The sequence below is a fragment of the Gigantopelta aegis genome, unplaced genomic scaffold (genome assembly GCF_016097555.1).
Source record: "Gigantopelta aegis isolate Gae_Host unplaced genomic scaffold, Gae_host_genome ctg5236_pilon_pilon, whole genome shotgun sequence".
NCBI lineage: Eukaryota > Metazoa > Mollusca > Gastropoda > Neomphalida > Peltospiridae > Gigantopelta > Gigantopelta aegis.
Window position 1 is genome coordinate 14,084 of NW_024534300.1, and position 20,099 is coordinate 34,182.

Here is a 20,099-nt window from a genome sequence, read left to right on the forward strand (position 1 = left end):
CCTTTTAGATCGTGAACTTGCTGTTTGAGCTTTGTCAACTCGTCATGTCTGGAGGGAGAGTCTTTCCTCTGGTCGTTCTTTTCGCGCTGGTCTGTTCACGAAGAAGACACAGTTGCCAAAAGAAGTAAGTTAATAACGGAGCAATAATCTCTCAAGTGGATAGTGATGAAACTGCCTTTCGACCAAGCTTTGGACACAAGCATGAGCTCTCGGAGAAGACGCTAGCTGGATGCTTCATGATCAGAATGTTTTGTTGCGCTTTCCTTTGCACTGTTCTCGGGGAATATCACAAACATCTCCACTGAATAGCTTCTTTCCCAAACCCGGCCATTTACACTTCTCAATAAACACAAAGTTTGAAGTCAATTCACATATATAATAGTGTCACATACAGACTCAAAAGCTTTAAAAGTATAAAGCTGTTAAAAAACAACACACTAAATTTACTTCATTTCATCAAAGTTTACTTTTATCTATATTATGGGCGGTTCGTCTTCAGGTGATTCCCTCATTTATTTTAATTAAATGGACGTAATAATTATTATAGCTGGTATGATTGTGTGATTCAACATGGCTGCTAAGCGATGGGTAGGATCAGGTTCTCTTTTAATGACCCACTCAAGTTATGGCGGTTGAAAAGTGTCATCGAATGTAAATAATGCCCCTCGTCATTATCTTCCTGTCTCTTACCAACTGGGACTGTCTAAGAAGCAGTTTTATTGTCATCCATCTTTCAAAATTACATGGTAATATTTCCATATAAGTGTGTGTTACTATATCACAATACAATTAGAATCTTGTAACTTCTGTGGGTGTGTGTGATATCATAGTTCATGTGATCTACAGGCCCGAGCAAGCATTAGTTAGTCAGGCCATTCATTGTTAGGGATGTTTAGTGAACCATGTGGCCTTATAACCATGGCGAGGCGGAGAGTGTGGGAGGGGGTGTGCTCCTTCCTGTGCAGAGCACAAAACCAAAACATAAGTCCATATTAGGCCATAAGGGATGTGTGTTACAACAGTCAAGTAGTGAAATTGAAGTAGTAATTACCAGTGCAATATAAGATAACAGGTCATGTTAATAACTTATAATTAATATATTAAATAGTGAGTTAGGACTATTAACAAAAATGAACTATGTATAAACATCTATATACACACATTGACCAAAATATTGGTAGGCTATATATGGTCTGACCTACCTGACCACTTTGCTCCAGCCCTGATCTATATGCACTATATAAACCAATAAAAAGTATTGCCCTTGGATCTATTGCCATTGGTCAATATTTTTAACAAAAATCTTGAGTTGGCAGGTTTATATAAAATAATGATCACACATTGCACCATCTACTCAAACATTCATCTACCATATATATTTACATTTACTTTGACAATTTATTTCATGTATCTACTTGTATAGGATCCCTTCTATCGTCTACTTTGTAATTTTTCAATCTTTGAGAAAAAAGCAATCAATCACAATTAATGAAATCAACAAAACAAATTATTATTTGAAAAAAGCAATTGTTCCAAAACATATACTGTTAAGTCTTGTTCGCCGTTGACTGAGCAATATGCCTGCCTTAGAAAAAGGACACATCAACAGGAGTAGTACTCTTTACACTTTTATATTTCATATAAACCTAGTAGAAAGGTTGTATGAACTACCTGTACATATTCTATGAACAATGAAACTCATATTGTCTTTCTTGTTCCCTTCTCAGTTCGTACTATGTTCATTCAAACAGAAAGCACACCTAATCCTAACAGTCTTAAATTTATTCCTGTATACCTGTTATCACAACAGGCGATACTTGGGATTTTCCAACTCCATTGTCTGCTCGTGGCTCTCATTTAGCAAGACAGCTCTTTAGAATTGATGGTGTGAAGAGAGTATTCTTTGGAGCTGACTTTTATCACTGTGACAAAAGTGAGAGTTGATATTGGTTAACTAATTCTGTATAGTTATAAGTTTGTTATTGTGGGGATATACGTAACATTACATTTCATATTATATTTGGTATTAAAATAAATTCAATTGCATCATTTCTCTGTTGACTTCTCTTGTATTTACATTATTTTCCTCAAGCATGAGACACTCTAGAATAGTAGCCTCTTCATTATATTCCAATAAATTGATGCCTTTCAAATAGTGACTATAATATCCACTTGGTCAGTCTACTTATTAGCTAAGGGATCTTTTTTACCTTTTTTGACAAGCCAAGATATACTATTACAAATTCAATTCTCAGTGATTTCTACTATTCATTGTTTTTTAAACGCTGTCACTAACTCGAAGATACCCTCATTTCTCATTGTCTAAGGTAGACCCCCTTCTTCAGGAAATGTTGTAAGTGTAATATTTGCCGGGTATTTAAATCTGGCATGCACATACGTGTGTATGCCAGACAGTCTGAACTGGAGGTCCCCACATCATTTCATGATCTACCAGTTTGTACTCTGTTACAAACATATTGTTGTCTACAGGAATTTAAAGTGACAACGAAAAATTAAACCACATATACTTAACTGCTGGTAAGACAACCAGTGTATTTAATTTGCCTTTACCTTCTAGATAGTTTACTTCTCTATCTTCTAGCAATCTCAAACTCAGCATTTTCTTGTGTTTTCAAAGTACTTTCAAGACAATTTAACATTATGATGTCATGATAGTAGAGATTCCCTTCTTTGCATTCTTGTGGTTGTCTTTATCTAGAAGTACATACTTGTGAGATGGGATAATTGTACAGATCATTTGTGAATGTTGTAGTATATACTATTTACGACACAAAATGACCAAGAAGCCTTGCAAGTCAGTTATTTTATGGACTAAAAAACACATATTGCAATGACTACATTGAGTACCAACATTTATGACATTGACCATGGGACACTCTTCATAGGAGTTACATCTACTTTTTACAATTTTCCCTTAAACAGAATCAGTTCTTAGTTGTATTATAGAAACATGTAATGTATCTCAGCCTTATAAGAAGTTGATGTATTTAGAGCAGTCACAGTTACTACTAAGAAGAGCAATTGTTAAGAATATAATATATTGATTGCATTGAGAATGACCATATATAGGCATGCACTATTTGTCTTAAGAGTTGACTGTATCCATAAATGATAGCAAGGTCACCTCTTGAACATATGCTAATATGTAGTGTATGTTGGTTTAAACTGTGATATCTAACTGTTGACATTGTAATCTCTTGTGGTTTTTGAAAAAGAAAGACAAACAAAAACAATGACTTTTCTTGTTGAAAACACATTGGGAGTAGTATTTTAAAATTGAGGGAAATATTAAAATGACATCACTTGAAATAGAAGAAAAGAAGGGAAACATTTCTAGGAACTGGGTTATAAAGAAAGTGTAAACTGATGATAATAGTGATAATGTACATGATGTTGTGAGGATAATGTCCTATACAAATATTAGGTATTTACCTTGTATTATCTTGTGTTAGCATATCTTACAGCTGTTGTATTGTAGTGACTATTGAGTTGGAAGTATGTCTTAGTTATAATGATGTCTCTTGTTTCTTATGTGACAGCTATCTTGTTGTACTTTTTAATTTCCTTTATCATGTTGGTAATACCTTATAGCTATTTGTGTAGTATTGACTATTGAGTTAGAAGTATGTCTTAGTTATAATGATGCTATTCCTTATGTGACAGCTATCTTGTTGTCACTTCTAATTTCCTTTATCATGTTGGTAATACCTTATAGCTATTGTGTAGTATTGACTATTGAGTTAGAAGTATGTCTTAGTTATAATGATGCTATTCCTATGTGACAGCTATCTTGTTGTCACTTTAATTTCCTTTATCATGTAGCTATTGTATAGTAGTGACTAATGAGTTGGAAGTATGTCTTAATTATAATGATACTATTCCTATGTGACAGCTATCTTGTTGTAACTCTAATTTCCTTGCTAATGTTGGTGATAGTTAAGTTCCTTTTTTGGTAATAATCAGTTTTCATAAAATATAATAACCTCCAGTGTTTGTCATTATTAATAACAAAAGTACTACTGATACACATGTAAAAAATTGCGTTTATATGTTTACATTGTTACTCATCACTACTTGTATTTCTATATTTGTTTTCTATTTCTATTATTATATAATATTATAAGTGACAATACTTATAAATGAACGCTCAAGATTTCTGATGTTTTAACAATTAACAGATATACATAAATAGATACTATGATGTGGAATAGTTCAATTACTCTCGACATTGGATGGAAAATTTTGAATACACAGAGTACATGTACATGTACATGTTGAATATATGTACTTACTTAATTATTACTCTCTTCCTATGCAGACTGATGATGACATTGTAGGGATACCATTAAGCCTCATGTTTATGCTACTATCATGGACTTCTTTGCCAGCGATCTGCCAGTAATATCTGAAGAGCTATCACAGTCACAAAATTACTGGTAAGAGGTGTAATGTACTATAGACTAGTCCACTGAAAGTGAATATTGTGCTGTGTGTATACATTAGTTTCAAGATATATGACTAAATAGTATGTATTAATAAATAACATAGGTATTCTTTCTAATTCTAAAAGAAGCAGCTGATGTTTAGATGACTTTTCCTCCATATCACTAAATTAATGAACTTGTTTCATTTTGTCACCAGCATTACGGATGTTGTGTTTACTTTTATAATAGACGTTTATATGGTCATTCTTTCCAGTAATTACAAACATCTAAGGACTATGGTTTAAAGTTCAGTACAGAGTAAAATATTTATGTACATATACAATACATGTACATGTATAAGGTACATGTATATGCATTCCATATGTAAATGTATATGCATTCCATTGTAGGATGTGTTCAGGTATCAGGCCCTTTCTACAAGTGTCATAATATATGTACAGTATCTCACCAAAGTTTGTTCTCCATATGCATGATTAGCACATGTACATTTTATATAGTTAAGTACATGTATTACAATATGACTACTAATATATAATGTGTGTATGTCTATTGTTGTATGAAAGCAGATTTGAAATATACCTTTCACCATTGGACAGACTTGACAAACTATTAATGTATTTAACCTCTGTTGTTTAAAATATAATTGTAAAAAGGAAGACTGCAGAGTACGAGAAGATATAGAGTGACTATAGAATTCTAAACAAATTAGTAGAGGTAGATAATGCTGTGTAGGTTGTTTGGATTCTATAGTCAATTTCTACCTTCTTGCAACTCTGCATTCTTCCATTTCAGTTACAAATACATTATACATCCTCTCAAAGTATAGTAAACATGTTAATTTGTAGATTGTGTTACAAAAGCCAATCTACAAAACTCATGTAGCATTGACAGTTACCCACATGATAAACATCTTATAGGGGAATGTTAATATGTTTCATGTACCATATAAGTCCATTGTACCATATAAGTCCTGCGCATTGGGCAGAGGATGAAAATAGTACATGATATCATCATTAAATATACTATATATGTACTTGTGTTAGACATAAGCCATTTCTCTCAAAGAGGAATAGCATTGCACCTTTTAAGGACTTGTCATGATTTTTTGAACTTAGTAGTTCAAGCTAACAACTTGTTTAAAGGCCCATAGACTCAGCCTGCATATGATGAGCACATTGACCTTATTCAGGAACATGTGATGAGCATATGACCTTAATCTGGAACATGTGATGAGCACATGGACCTTAATCTGGAACATGTGATGAGCACATTGACCTTATTCAGGAACATGTGATGAGCACATGGACCTTAATCTAGAAGTGAAATAGATATTTCTTGTTATATATATAGATTGGTAAGTCGGTGACAGTATTACAGCAATCTTCTTGAGATAATGTTGTCTCTTATTGATTGTCAAATTCTATAGTTAGTAGTTTCCAAGATGAATTCTCACCTGCAAGTGACTTCAATTTTTGAGTCCCAAAAGGTCGAATCACATGAGTCTTTTATAAAATATGTTGTGGGCCTTTTGTAGGCATTTTATGCTACCAGGCCTACATAGGAAATGCTTCATTCAATTGTAATGCAGTCTTTGTAGTTGAATGCCATTCTCCTTGTATCATTCATTAACAAAAAATTAAGCAATATTTATACTCTTTCTTGTTGATACATATACAATGTACATTGCTTTCCTATAATAACATATAATTGGGGAATGTCAAAATATACCTTGAAATAAATAATAATAATATAATTAATAAAATATTATTAGTAATATCTTGCTTTACTATAGACAAAGGTTATATATATTTAATTATATATAGAAACAGAATTAAAGGACAAAAGAACAGGGCGTCTCGCTGTGTGATGATCGCATAACGCGTGTGAAACTCGGAGTAACAATAACACAGCGAGAGCCCTGTTTTTTGTCCTTTAATTCTGTTCTAACCTGCTCTGTCTAAACGACATTGAGCACTCTTCAACAGACTTAGATACTTCAGTATAATTATATATATATATATATATGGTATGTTTCTGTTATCATTTTATTGTATTGTTTTTATGTGACTGTCTAGAGTGACAAATAAAATTAACTTGCATACCAGTAACTACCAATGTACATACCAACCAATGAAAATTATTAATTTTTACCACAAGTGCTTTGAATTGTGCGTGATTGATCAAATCTTCTGGTTCTGTTGGTGGTTTGATCGTTCCACAGCTTCTGCTATCTGTGCCAGTTTTCAAATTTAGCAATAATCTAGTCCTTTAAGTATAGTAGTGGTATCATCATATAATCTTAGGACAATTTTTGAATTTATATTCTTGTATGTTGAGTAGTCATTTACACCATACCATTATGGTAGTGGCACTGCCAAAGCTCTTAGCAGCTGTAAATAAAACATGCTCTCAACTGGTCTGTGCATGTCTGTTATGGCCTGGATAAATGAATAGAAATATTAACAAAATATAATATTGAGATAGGTTTTTTTTTGAAAGTTGTTTGTAGAAGTCCATTAAATACAAGTTCAAACAGTAGCACAATGTGGCCATCATGGGTTCCAATTGATTTTGTTTATACACTGATCATTTTGTGATTCCTAGCCCTTCTTTTTAGTAGTGATTCTGTTTTGTCACTGTTATAGTATTGCCAGAAATATGTTGGCATGTTATACTGATCAATGACACGATACAATTAACTTTTAAATGTGTGTGTGTGTATATATATACCTTTACAGTTATCTCTAAGCCTACATCCTGAACAATCAGTGTCTCTACTTAGCAATCTGGTTTGCACACAAGGTAATTTTAATTACATAACTAGGAATATATGGATATGTAGTGGTTTGCCTCGACCGCAGTAATAGGCTAGATTTTATTTACAAATATGACTTTGATATCTAGTCTGTTCAGTGTAATAGTATACTTTATCAATGACAAATATAATTCAACAATCAAGTGATGAATGTATGTGTGTGTGTGTTGTGTATACACCATTATCAGTTATCTAATCCTATATCCTGAGCAACCAGCATCTCTAATTAACATCTGGTTTGCACACAATTTAATATTAAACTGCATAACAAGCACAATAATCTTTTTCCTAATAGGAGGGAATTTACAATAGAATTGATTGTGACAGCTGTCAATGCGAAACTAATAATGTAATCAATAATCATTCTTTGTGTTCATATCTGGTTTCTGTTGGAACCAAATATTTCTTCAATAGACAAAATGACTAATTAGTTGATAAAATATTGTCTATAAGATTGTGTAATAGGTATCTAATTACCATCTAAATATTGACCAGTAAACAATATTAAATGTTACAATATCTAGTTTTGTCTGGTTCCTTATAAATATGTACAATTACAGCATTAACATGCCATTACCTTTTTTCCAGTAATCACAATTTATCGTATACCTCAAAGTTATCTTGGGGACTATTGTAGTGTCTCTTGTTGTCATTGTGATCATCTATATAGTAATTATATGCCATATATTAAACTATATACACTTTCATGTATAGGACTACTATTAATATACATATTGTATATTACATTATAAAATTAATATTACTATATTATACAATTTTATAGTTAAGAAGCCTTTGACCTTCATCTATGTCTATAAATCATTTTTCTTCATAAAGCTTCTTGTAATGTATACTTCTCATATTCCACCTCTACTTCAGCAATTATGACTCTTTGAAATAGGAAGGGTATATACCACGATATAATTTTCCTGGAGAATCACTTGATTAGGTCTATGTTGTAATAATTAATAATGATAACTGTTTGTATGTTTAATATGTTGTGTATAGTATTAAGGGGGAGGAGTCCAAGATTCTATTGAATGTGTTGTTGAAGCATAATTAGATTTGTGTGTGTGTGTTCTTTAATGTACTTTTAATATTTTTAATTTTTATTTTTAGAAATATCTGAAGATGACAATGAGACAGTTGCAATGATCAAAGAATTGTTGGATACTAGAATAAGGTATACCATTTAGAATTACTCTTTGACATACATATATCAAACATGATCCTCCATCATCACACCAAAAACATAATATTTCAATCATTCTTTACCACTATTTTCAATAGTTTAAAGCCGTATGTAATCACGCCAATTTTTGATGATACACTCTTATCATATGGATTGGTTACTGGTGTAAATTCAATGTATTACACCTTAAAATGCTAGTATCTCAGTATAGGTGCTTTTCATGCTTGGACTCCTCCCATAGAGATATTAACTCTTTACTTACCATTGATGAATTCACATCATAAAAATATGTGGGTGCAATTACCAATAATGAATATACTCGTTGCCTTCTTTGCATAAAGTTTTTCTCTTGTCTTTTGTGATTAGCATACTTAAATAATGTACTATAATGCGGATATAGTGTATTATGATGTGGGCCTGCCCAGTATTAGAGTTTCTTTATAATTATATTCACACACTATCTGGAATGTAGCCATCCATTTGTTGTTATATCCCTATATATACAGGCACAAAGCAAGTTAGTAATGGTTGGTATGGCTTATTAAATGGTGTACAGAGTATGATGAAAATTTATTCCTCTAATGAATAATATTAAGACATGGTTAATTAATATAGCTTTAAAGGACCAAGAAAACATTGCATGAAAAACTGTGATTTAAATTTTTTTTTGGGACCCAAACATTAAATCGCTTGCAGGTCAGAATCTGTGAACACCGTCCCTATATACATTTGACAAAGACAGCATTACTTGATGGAAGTAGACAATAGAATTGATGGCTAGTAATATTGTTACCAGACTGCTACCAATTGTTGCCATAGCAGCCATTGTACATCTGAATTAAAGACACATGTACTCTCTACAGGTGCACCTGAGTTGGTGGTCCATTACTCACTGATGTGTACAATGCTCTTCCCAGGAATTCTTGAGATATTGGAATTTTAAGAGCTTCCTGGCAATCACACTGAAAAAAATTCTATTCTTTGATTGATTCAGCATAATTGTACTCTGTTGTCATTGAGTTTGAATAGCGCTTTATGGGAATTTCAAATACTTGTAGTCTTGCGAGGTAGTCCCTCCTCCTTGTGGGTATTGCTCCACATTCCATGTGACCAACTAGACCATCTGCTACAGACTAGACGTGTCCCAGTGTATATTTTATCCTAATCCCATTGTGTATTATAATACTTGTAGTCTAGCGAGGTAGTCCTCCTCCTTGTGGTATTGCCCCACATTCCAATGGGACAGTAAACAAAGTTCGCTTCTAAACCCTCCTCCATCCATCAGCTTTTCCCAAAAGAGTAGGGGTAGTTAGCTACACTATAATACTTTTAGTTTATAATAGATCCAACATTAATGGAGATGTTTTTGTGTATACAGTTTATAAAACAGGACATACCCATATAAATTGAGGGAGACTTATAATTTTCTTTGGGAAAAATATTTAGTGTTGTATAGTATAGTTTAATTGATTGTAATTGATTGTGATCAATGTGCCTAGCCCTATGACTACTTAAATGATTAATTGGTGACTACTCATTTTAAATTATATTCATTTGAGTAATTAGTTTATAATAAGTAAATAAATTTAAGCCTTTAGTTGCTTCATTACCTATAATTTTAGTAAATTTAGTCATACTCTAAACTTAGTTAAAAATCAAGCTTAACAAACAACTACCTTATATTAAAGTAATGCAACAGTGCTTTAAACAATACCAGAATAACAATACAGCCTGCATTTTTTTTATTATGAAGAAGACATATCATCCTATTCAAAATAAAAAAAAATATCTGCTTTATACATCAATTTTCCAACAAATAAGTCAAACAATTTTTTAGAAAAGGATCTGATATTAGGATGACTTTTATCAACAAAAAGAACACAAAAAATATAGATGACATCTTAAGTGGTTATTGGGTATGTGTTGTAGTTAACACTGTCAATAAAGTTGTCGTAACCGTTAAATGCAGTGTTTGGCCTTTTTTATGCTCATATTCCACGGAATAGTGGCTGAGTTTTAACGGTAAGACTATTTAACTGTTAAAACTATTGATCTAGTCTGTTATTAAAACTTTTAAGATTTTTCCAGATGGTACAATGTACATCAAATTTTGTTGTTACACATATATGGAGTTTTTTTTAGTTGCAGTAGTGCTTTGTCTGGATAGCACATGTGACTATAACCTGTCACTCACACAATAACAAGAAAAAAAAGTTATTATTGCAAGTTCTGTCATATTACTAGATCTTAACAGTTTTGAGATATCAAACCAATGCTTTTCAATAGACATATCATTCCTACGTAGGCACTCCGCTAGACTTGCCATGTACATTTTGGGCCTTCCTTACATTAAGTAATTAGTAGAACATCCTTTCTTACCTGCTGTTCCAACACCCTCAGAGAACATTATTTATCCCCCCCCCCCCCCCCCCCCCCCAAGTGATATTGTGCAGGAGTATGGAGAAATTCTATCTTTCAAGTGCAGTCCATTCCACTATGGCATACAATAGTTTAATACCATTTCTTATATATTAATATAGTGTAATTATGTTTTATGATTATGTCCACATTCTTCAAAAATATGTCGTTTTATTTTATAGGCCCACTGTTCAAGAAGATGGAGGAGACATTGTTTTTGTGTGGTGAGTACATTTACACATTTATATTAAGGTGATAGTGATAGCAAAGGTGAAGGAGAGAAGCCATAGAATTAATTACCTGGTAATAAATGAATGGAGAATAGAGGCAGTCTATTGGGTGGTCTTTATGGTATATTTAGCTCAGTTCTAATTGTAAGTATAGCTTAATTCTATCCAAGATGTCCTATGAAAACAACTTTTTAAAAAAGTTATTGTGATATATGAAATCTGACAAAGATTGGTTGTGTCTCTTGAACAGAGACAGTTAGTCAAATAGGCTTTTGTAAGATTGTAGATTTTGTTTTTGTATATACTAGCAAAGTAAGAGTCTAGAGTCTCTATCTTAACACTGTATTCTGCTTTATGGAGTCAATAATCTTCTGTGTAATTTCTCACTGTTACATGCTATGATGTTGAAAATTTTATCTGAAGTATAGATCATTCATAATATTTTATTTAAATATAAGAGGAAAATAATAGAAAGTAATAAACAGGAAAAGGAAACTATGAAATTATTAACATTATTAATATTTATTAATATTGTAACATTAATAGTATTATTAACATTATTAAATTATTAGCATTATTAACAGTATTATATTATTAACATTATTAACATTGCATCATGACAAAACCAATGCTTAACATTGTGCATATCTAGTATTAGAAGATTTAAGTGCATAATAGTCAGGACCAAGGTTTCATTTAGAAAATCATCAAGGGAAATAAAAGTGAAAAGTGGTAATATAATAATATATAATAGTCATGTAGTAGCTCAAAAAAGTGTGACCTTTAAGTGTGTCTAGAGGCATGTTCTTAAATTTTATTAGACAATCTAAAATTGCATCTGAGGCTAATGTTGACTTGAAGTATGGCCTGTTAATAGTTTAGGATATGTAGTTAATATTTAATATTTAATGTATTGATTGTTTATCCAACTAGTAATTATACATGTAAATATAGTGTATGTACAATGATAATGTCACTACGTAATAGATTAAGGAACAGTGCAATACATGTATATATAAGGGAATGATGGGACAACAAGCTTCCAAGGGTGTGTTGACTGTACTTTCCCACTCACTCTTTCAAATGAAGCCCTGGAAAAGATATAGAACCGATTAAACAAGTTATGAATAATTAGATTCCTTTCCAAGTGAATTGAATTTTGCCTGTCTAACTTCTAAACACTCAACTTGTTAAAGAAGGTTGATTTAGTTTCCTGGTCAGAGCCTAAATGCTTGTTTATGATTGTATGTCAGTTAAGATCAAAACAAAAGAAAGGAAGCATTTCAAGTTGTTGCTTGCTAAACTATTAAAAACTTAAGACAATCCACCTGTAGTATAAGATCAGGTACATCACATATTGTTATTAATTCTCTCACACACACACCCTCCCCCCACGCACACAAACACAGGCATATGAAGATGGTATTGTCAAGCTAAAGATGCAGGTACAGACTTATACTCTATAGTATGAAATATGGCCATCATTTAAATTTTTTTGGAAAACATGTATCGCATATGCATAGAAAGTTTTACTTAACAAATTTTACCAGTACTGTTAACACAGTTACTTCTTTAATGACATATTTTAACATCTTTATTCATTCTCATGACAATGCAAATAAAAACAATAACAGAATTCACAAATTTTAGATAGGCAGAGTTACTGCAATAATGGAGTATTAACAGCCTCGTATTTTTTTTACTGCTATATGATTTTTGTGGCAAATAATTTTCCATTATATTATTTTGAACACCTAATAGTTATTAAAGTTTAATGGACATATATTTGTGTCTTAACTATACTCTGTTCAAGTTGAGAATGAACACTAACTGTTATAGCTCTTGCTAAGAATGAGCTAGAAAGAAATTTTTTGTGCCATTCAAAACGCCTTGCAAGTCTTTATCAAAAAACTAGTGCTAGCTATTTAAGAAAGTCAGAAATCAGGAATCCCATAAATTGCATGTGCTTGTGTCAGAACTATAACAGTTCCAAATTACAAATATGTTTTTATATCTAGGGTTCTTGTTCCAGCTGTCCAAGTAGTGTGGTGACTCTTAAAGCTGGCGTTCAGAACATGATTCAATTCTACATACCAGATGTTAAAGGTGTTGAACAGTTCGTTCTTATTACATCAATTATTGATACTATTAATACTAAACCACTTATGTAGGTACTTTAATACTGAAAAATGTGTATGGTGTGCTTAAACTTATGAATTGTCCAGTAGGAAGTGTAACTATATGTACATGTAGTGTAGCTACATAATGGAATGTCAACATGTTTTAAGCTACATAGTGGAATGTCAACAGTTTGAGTAATAATATATTACATTTATTTCTTATGTAGGTTGAAGATGAGCTAGATCCAGTTAATAAGTCAGCTTTTGATCAGCTGGAGAAATCATTAGGAGAAAAAACCTTGACCAATACTAATTACTGTGACCATTTGCCCACACTATTCATGTATTATATACCAGCTGCTTGTTTCATCATTGTTTTCTTTTTATCTCAATAATAATAATAATAATCAATGCTGTGCAATTAAGTTAATTTTTTTGATTTGTGCTTATTCATATACAGTATTATTAAAAATCACATCTTCTCTTTGGATGTTTGAGTTGCACCACTTTGTCTCTTACAATGGAAGGAGAGATATCTAAATGAATAACACAGTACATAATTATAGCACATAATAGCTATGTCAATGTAGTATGAAATAACTATTAAATGTGTCACAATATATGAAGTTGTACATTAAAGGCACCACTTATGACATAATAATATTAATAGATTGGAGATTCATGCACAGATGGACACACCCTATACCCAAGAAAACAGGGGTGTGGCAGAATATTGTGTAAGTATCAGTAGCAAAGCACCCCCACTGGTGACTGACACACCCCTATACCCAAGAAACAGGGGTGTGGCAGAATATGTGTAAGTATCAGTAGCAAAGCACCCCCCACTGGTGACTGGACACACCCCTATACCCAAGAAACAGGGGTGTGGCAGAATATGTAGTACCAAAAGCACCCCCACTGGTGACTGGACGCACCCCTATACCCAAGAAACAGGGGTGTGGCAGAATATGCATAAGTATCAGTACCAAAAGCACCTCCCACCTTCCAATACTTCTCATACACATATGACCCCTACATCTTTGCTTTATTTAATTATTCACATATAATAGATTGCAGTATATACAAGCCTTAAAAGATGGAATGGTATTATAACACACCCCATAAAGCCAGCTGAAATCTGAAGATGTCAAAGGGCTGACAGCTAACCTTTTATGGTAGTATGTTTGAGTACCAGGTTTGAAGCAAAATACACACAGAGATCATTCTGACAGTGGAAGTGAATTGTAAAAGGACATGTAAAAATTTTCTTAGCTGATTGATATGTGATGTTTTGTGGAGCAGCCAAGCCTAGGCTGTAATAGAATCAAATAGACTCTTCTAATTGTCTGAGGTCTACTCTGATTTGTCTAGCTAAGTAGTGTCATGTAAATTAGTGGATCTAGGATAGGTGATTTTGCCTTTTTTTCTGTGGGAGTATATAAATTACAAGCTTGAATAGAGTCTCAAACTGAATACTTAGGGACACTAGTTGTGTGCTGGACCTTCAACTTTGTTCATTGCAATTGGAAACCTACAAAGTAGGCTATGAGAATTGGCTATCAGGGGGCTTGTACAATGGGAGCAGGGCAGTCAGACGTTTCAGCTCTACTCACAAAAGTAGTCATCTAGATAGAGAATAGCATCATCCACTCCACTGCATGCCATAGCTCATAGCAAAATTATTGGCTACGGCCTAGAGCTGATCCATCAAATATTTTAGGAGCATATAATAAGCCAAATGGTAGGGCTGTAGCATAGGTAATTAAGAAATTGAGGTTAGGTCAAGTGACAGGCTACATTTGGGGCTGGAGTAGTAGCTGCCTTCCCTTTGAAAGGGCTGTAACCTATGATGTAAGGTCACAGGAGGCTTCTGCCTTGTCGTCTTGAAAAGACCTAACCATCAACCCTAACACAACATACCTCTCTATTATTAGGACCCATGTACACCTAATGAGACTGAATTAGGTGGGGATGATATTCAGACAGCATGCTATACAGGTTACAAATAGGACACCCAGGACAGAATCGATGTTATGTGCCAATCAGTACGGTCCTTATGTGTATGTAACAACATGACATGGTTTAATCGTTCTTTGGTCCTAGTACTTTATAGGTAATTTTTAGTTGGTGTAAGGCATAATTTGAAAAAGTGCATTCTGCTGGTAGCTTAAGAAGTCATTGGTACGGTTAGATACAGTCTAATTAGGTAACACAATAACCACTTCAGTCAAGCAGTATATACAAATCTTGTGAGTACAAATCAGGGGGGGTTAGCCCCTTGACTAATGAAAGTTGGGGGTTTTCAACTTCCCCTGCCCCCCTTTCCTACCCCTATATCTCCATAAAACATAAGTGAATACCCTGACAAACATCATTATGCCATTGTCCTATCAATAAACACAATTTTGTCCTTAATACTTTTAACAGGACAAGCTGCTGGATCTACGCGAGTACAACAATACTCGCTCTTCCAATTTAACTTACTAGCTATCATGTATGGTTGCAAACAAGAACAAAACAGCTTATAAAGAGCGTAGGAGCATGTTCCAAGCATGCGTATTAGAAATTCACTTATATGTTAAAAGTAGTAGTGGGGACCTAAAGGGTTAAATGTAGTCAAGTATCACATAATGATAATATTGTCACAAAAATTTTGTATCCATCAACCTATTTTTATAGTTCTTTTTATTAGTGGTGAATTATAGCAGAGCCTAGAGAAAAAATCACTTGACTCTAGTATTGTTCAAAAGGATGCTCAGTTTCATCGTAGCTATAGCAATGTGATATGTATAGTTATAGTAATAGCGTCAACAACAGGTTAACAAATACAGGAGGTACTCAAAATTTTTTTAAATAATTACCCATTTTAACCATAACTAATATTTTAATATCATGTCTTAATTTTTAAACATATCGTCAATATGCTCTTCCAATTGAATACATCTAATAAACCAGTCAAACTGTTAAATTCCATTTTAAGAATTAATTATCTGATAATATAAAATTGATGCTATTTTATGCTTTGTATATACCAATTGCGTGTTTTATGTATACTATACAATTTGAAAGGAAGTTAGCGTGGAACGTTCTCTATTAAACTACTGATCAGTTATACCAAACATCCTTCCCAGTAGTTATTTAGATTTCATTAAAAAAATTTAAGATGTTTTATAAAAAAAACATGTTGTGGTTGCCCAAACGATTCCTACTCGCTCACCCACTCAGGCTTAAAAAGTAAGATTATAGGCTCCAGGATTCCACTGCTATTGCTACTTAGGCTGGGACCGCCAGCCTGGCTTGGTAACCCTCGTCTTCGCGAGGTAATCCTGGCTGGAGCATCGCCCTAACTTAAAACCAGCCGTACGGGATTCCAGCTCTTAGGGAATGTCGCATTCAGGAACCGGGAACCACAAATACACCAGCCTCATCTCGTTTAAAGGGAGACTACCAGCCCTATCCTAGTCGGCCTTTCGGATACTCCGAAGAGTATGCTGGTAACCATCTCAGAGGTCTGATGCATTGCAGAACGCTGGCCCACAACACAACCTATCCATGGTGGTTTTCATTTCCTTTTATATGTACTGCAGATTTTGTCTTCATGCTCTTGTGGGGCGTAACCTGTCTGTTATGAATTTCATTAACGGTAACTATGAATATGTTTAATGGCAGCCATACCACTGACGAAAATAACTAAAACACATACTTTAATTAAAGTTAAATACTTTAAGTCACATAGAAGCAACTAGAAACCCATAGCTTCACAAGCAACTACATAATGGTTATTGATTGTCATACTGAAAATTTGTTTTGTTTTAAGAGTTTTTGCATAATTTGGAGGGACACATGCATCTACAATATTCAATATTCACTCAACAATGGGAAACAGCTTAATGTAATACAAGTGTCATCTTGCATACAAAATCAAACTATGATTCAACAGAAAAACGGCCATCCAATAAGAGATGTCATATCATATTATTTTATTATGTTGATATATCTTTATCATTCTAATTAAATAGTTATGGAAAAAAAATTAATAATACCTTTATATAAAGCATTAACTACAAATGAAACAGTATAAATATTCCATGCAGACCAAGTAAGAAAAACTTCCTTAGGTGAGATCAATTAAGAACATACCTTATTATATAAGTGATATACAAATAAAAAAATTGTGATAACCTAATAAATTCATTGATTGTTGTGGGTATCAGTAGTTAATAAAAACTTCCAATATAATTCATAATGAATACATTGCTTACCTCTAATGTGAGGTATTTTATCTATCTTATATAAACACTACTAAACTGGAAATAGAAAGTGACCAGAATTCTTACTACTTCTTCTAAAGCTTTATTATTCTAAAACTTGTACTAGAATTGATCTACCATAAACAACGATTACACATGTCAGTAATAATAAAGTTGTGTGATGTTGCAGACCAATCAAGGACAAAAGGTCTCTTTCGCCATCTTAGGTGATGAGTCAACTGATGCATTTTGCCTTTTTTTTCTGTGGGGAGGTATAAATTACAAGCTATATAGAGTCCTCAAACTGAATACTAGGGACACTAGTTGTGTTGCCTGGACCTTCAACTTTGTTCATTTCAATTGGAAACCTACAAGTGAGTAGGCTATGTAAAATGGGAGCAGGGCAGTCAGATGTTTCAGCTCTACTCACAAAAGTAATCATCTAGATAGAGAATAGCATCTTCCACTCCACTGCATGCCATAGCTCATAGCAAATATATGGCTACAGCCTAGAGCTGAAAATTTTTAGGAGCAAAATATAGCCAAATCGTAGGGATGTAGCATAGGTAATTAAGAAATTGGGTTAGGTAAAGTAACAAGGCTACATTGGGGCTGGAGTTGTAGGTGCCTTCCTTTTGAAAGGGCTGTCTGATGATGTAAGGTCACAGGAGGCTTCTGCCTTGTCATCTTGAAAAGATTATAGCACGTACATGTCCTTTATGCACCTGCCCTTGTTTCAAGGATTGACAGATTGAGGCAGGGACTGTGGCCTGGTATATTGAGATGTACAATAGGGATGGCCAGGCTTCTGGGAGATTAGATAGACGAGATGGTTCTCATGCAAGTGGGTTGTGAGTGTCTACTGAGATTGAGTACTGTGGTGTCTTCATCTCTACTTACAACTATTCTGATGTTGCTGTCCATTCAATTAGAGCGGAAGGATCGGTAGCACACAAATACCAAACTCATGTTGCTCCTCAAGATGATAAAGTTCTGCATTTTTAGAGTATATCAAGACAACATGGCTAAATGGAGTATACAAACCTAGGACAAGAATAAATCATATATCTAAATTAGATGAACCGGAGGACCAAATAGAAACCCTAATCCATTAAGTTGTAATAGTCAATATATTTTTTGTACTGGACACCTGTCAGGATCTAAATTAAAAGTCTGCATTGAAAGAGTGTATCAAGAATACATAAAAAAACATCGGAGTGAAACAGGAGTAGAGAAACCAAATATAAACCCTACCAGGACCCTTCCTCTCTAGGCAAAGTGGTGGCAATACAGACTAACTACAACAGCACATTAAGTTTTAATAGCAACTCAAGAAATAACATTAATATTTTTTAGTACTCACCGACACCTGGTCAGGATAATGTCTGTAGCCATGTTACTAATAAAGGAGCTAATCGAGATCGATGAGGACTTTGTAGTTGTTCTCACACTAACATAGACACTCCTCAAAACTTGGACATCTGTTACGCCATTCGTTATACATGTAATACATTTAGAGAGTTCTACTTCATCTTGGAGAAGTAATTCTGGTATTTTGACGGAGTAAAGTGTGTCTCCAAATCCAACACCCATAATGACTAAGATAACTTAAGTATTATTAATACCAGAAAAGTAAAGAAGACTTTAATTTTTTGTTGATCATCAGCGATGGGCTCATGGGCACCATGGTGATACAAGAGTGGAAATGGCGAACGTGACTCCATAGAACTGTTCCAAACAAATCAATTATATAATTTTTATTACTGGACAGTGTGAAACTTCTTACAATGCTTAAAGAATCAATCTCATCTCTATTGATCATGATCAATATGTTATCTCTATATTTTTGTTTATAATCCATTATAAAATGTTTACAAAAAGTTGTCGTTATGGCAACAGAAGTTTAGCTTGGTAATACTATTTAAATTTAACAAGAGGCTGCTTGTGACAAATGTGGGGGACATGTACACAGGAAATATTTTTAATATTTTCAAGGTAAATATATTAAACATTTTAGGAAAAAAACATAATAGTAATAGTATTTGAGTGATGAGAATTAAAAGCTTTTAAATTTCCCTAACAACAAATCATCCCTCAGAGTTCAAAGATGTTGATGTTGCATAGTATTGTGGTACCTGTATGTTAGTCTTTCCTATTTGAAAAGAAATAATAATGCCATGAAAATTTGCCATGATAATTTATTACTATTTATGAAATTATGATATTTTAATTTCTTCTATATTGCCAACATGATTGTGCTGATGACGGTATATCAACATCAATTATCTACTATATAGTATATGTATAATACAGATGTATTATGACAGTTACCAGACACTCTAAATTTTACTGAACAGCATTGAATATAGCCTCGTACCTAGACGTTCGTGAAAGAAATTATTGCTAATTTGACGTCACAATTACAATATTTAACGATGATGAGTCAATAGGTATATAATATAGGCGCTAGCCGCTAGGCTGGGTTTATATTGATGACGTTTTGTTCAGTCCTCCCATTCATGATAATAAACAAGCTAGCCTTAGTTAGGTCTTGGCTTCAAACAGTCGAGTTTGCGTTTGTACAGAGATTTAGTGCAAGCAAAACAAG

At 33.3% G+C, this 20,099-nt stretch overlaps 1 pseudogene; it reads left to right on the forward strand.

Moving 5' to 3' along the window:
* The first annotated feature begins 570 nt into the window (after positions 1-570).
* LOC121366296 lies at positions 571-13,584 on the forward strand (annotated as a pseudogene).
* Positions 13,585-20,099: the final 6,515 nt, after the last annotated feature.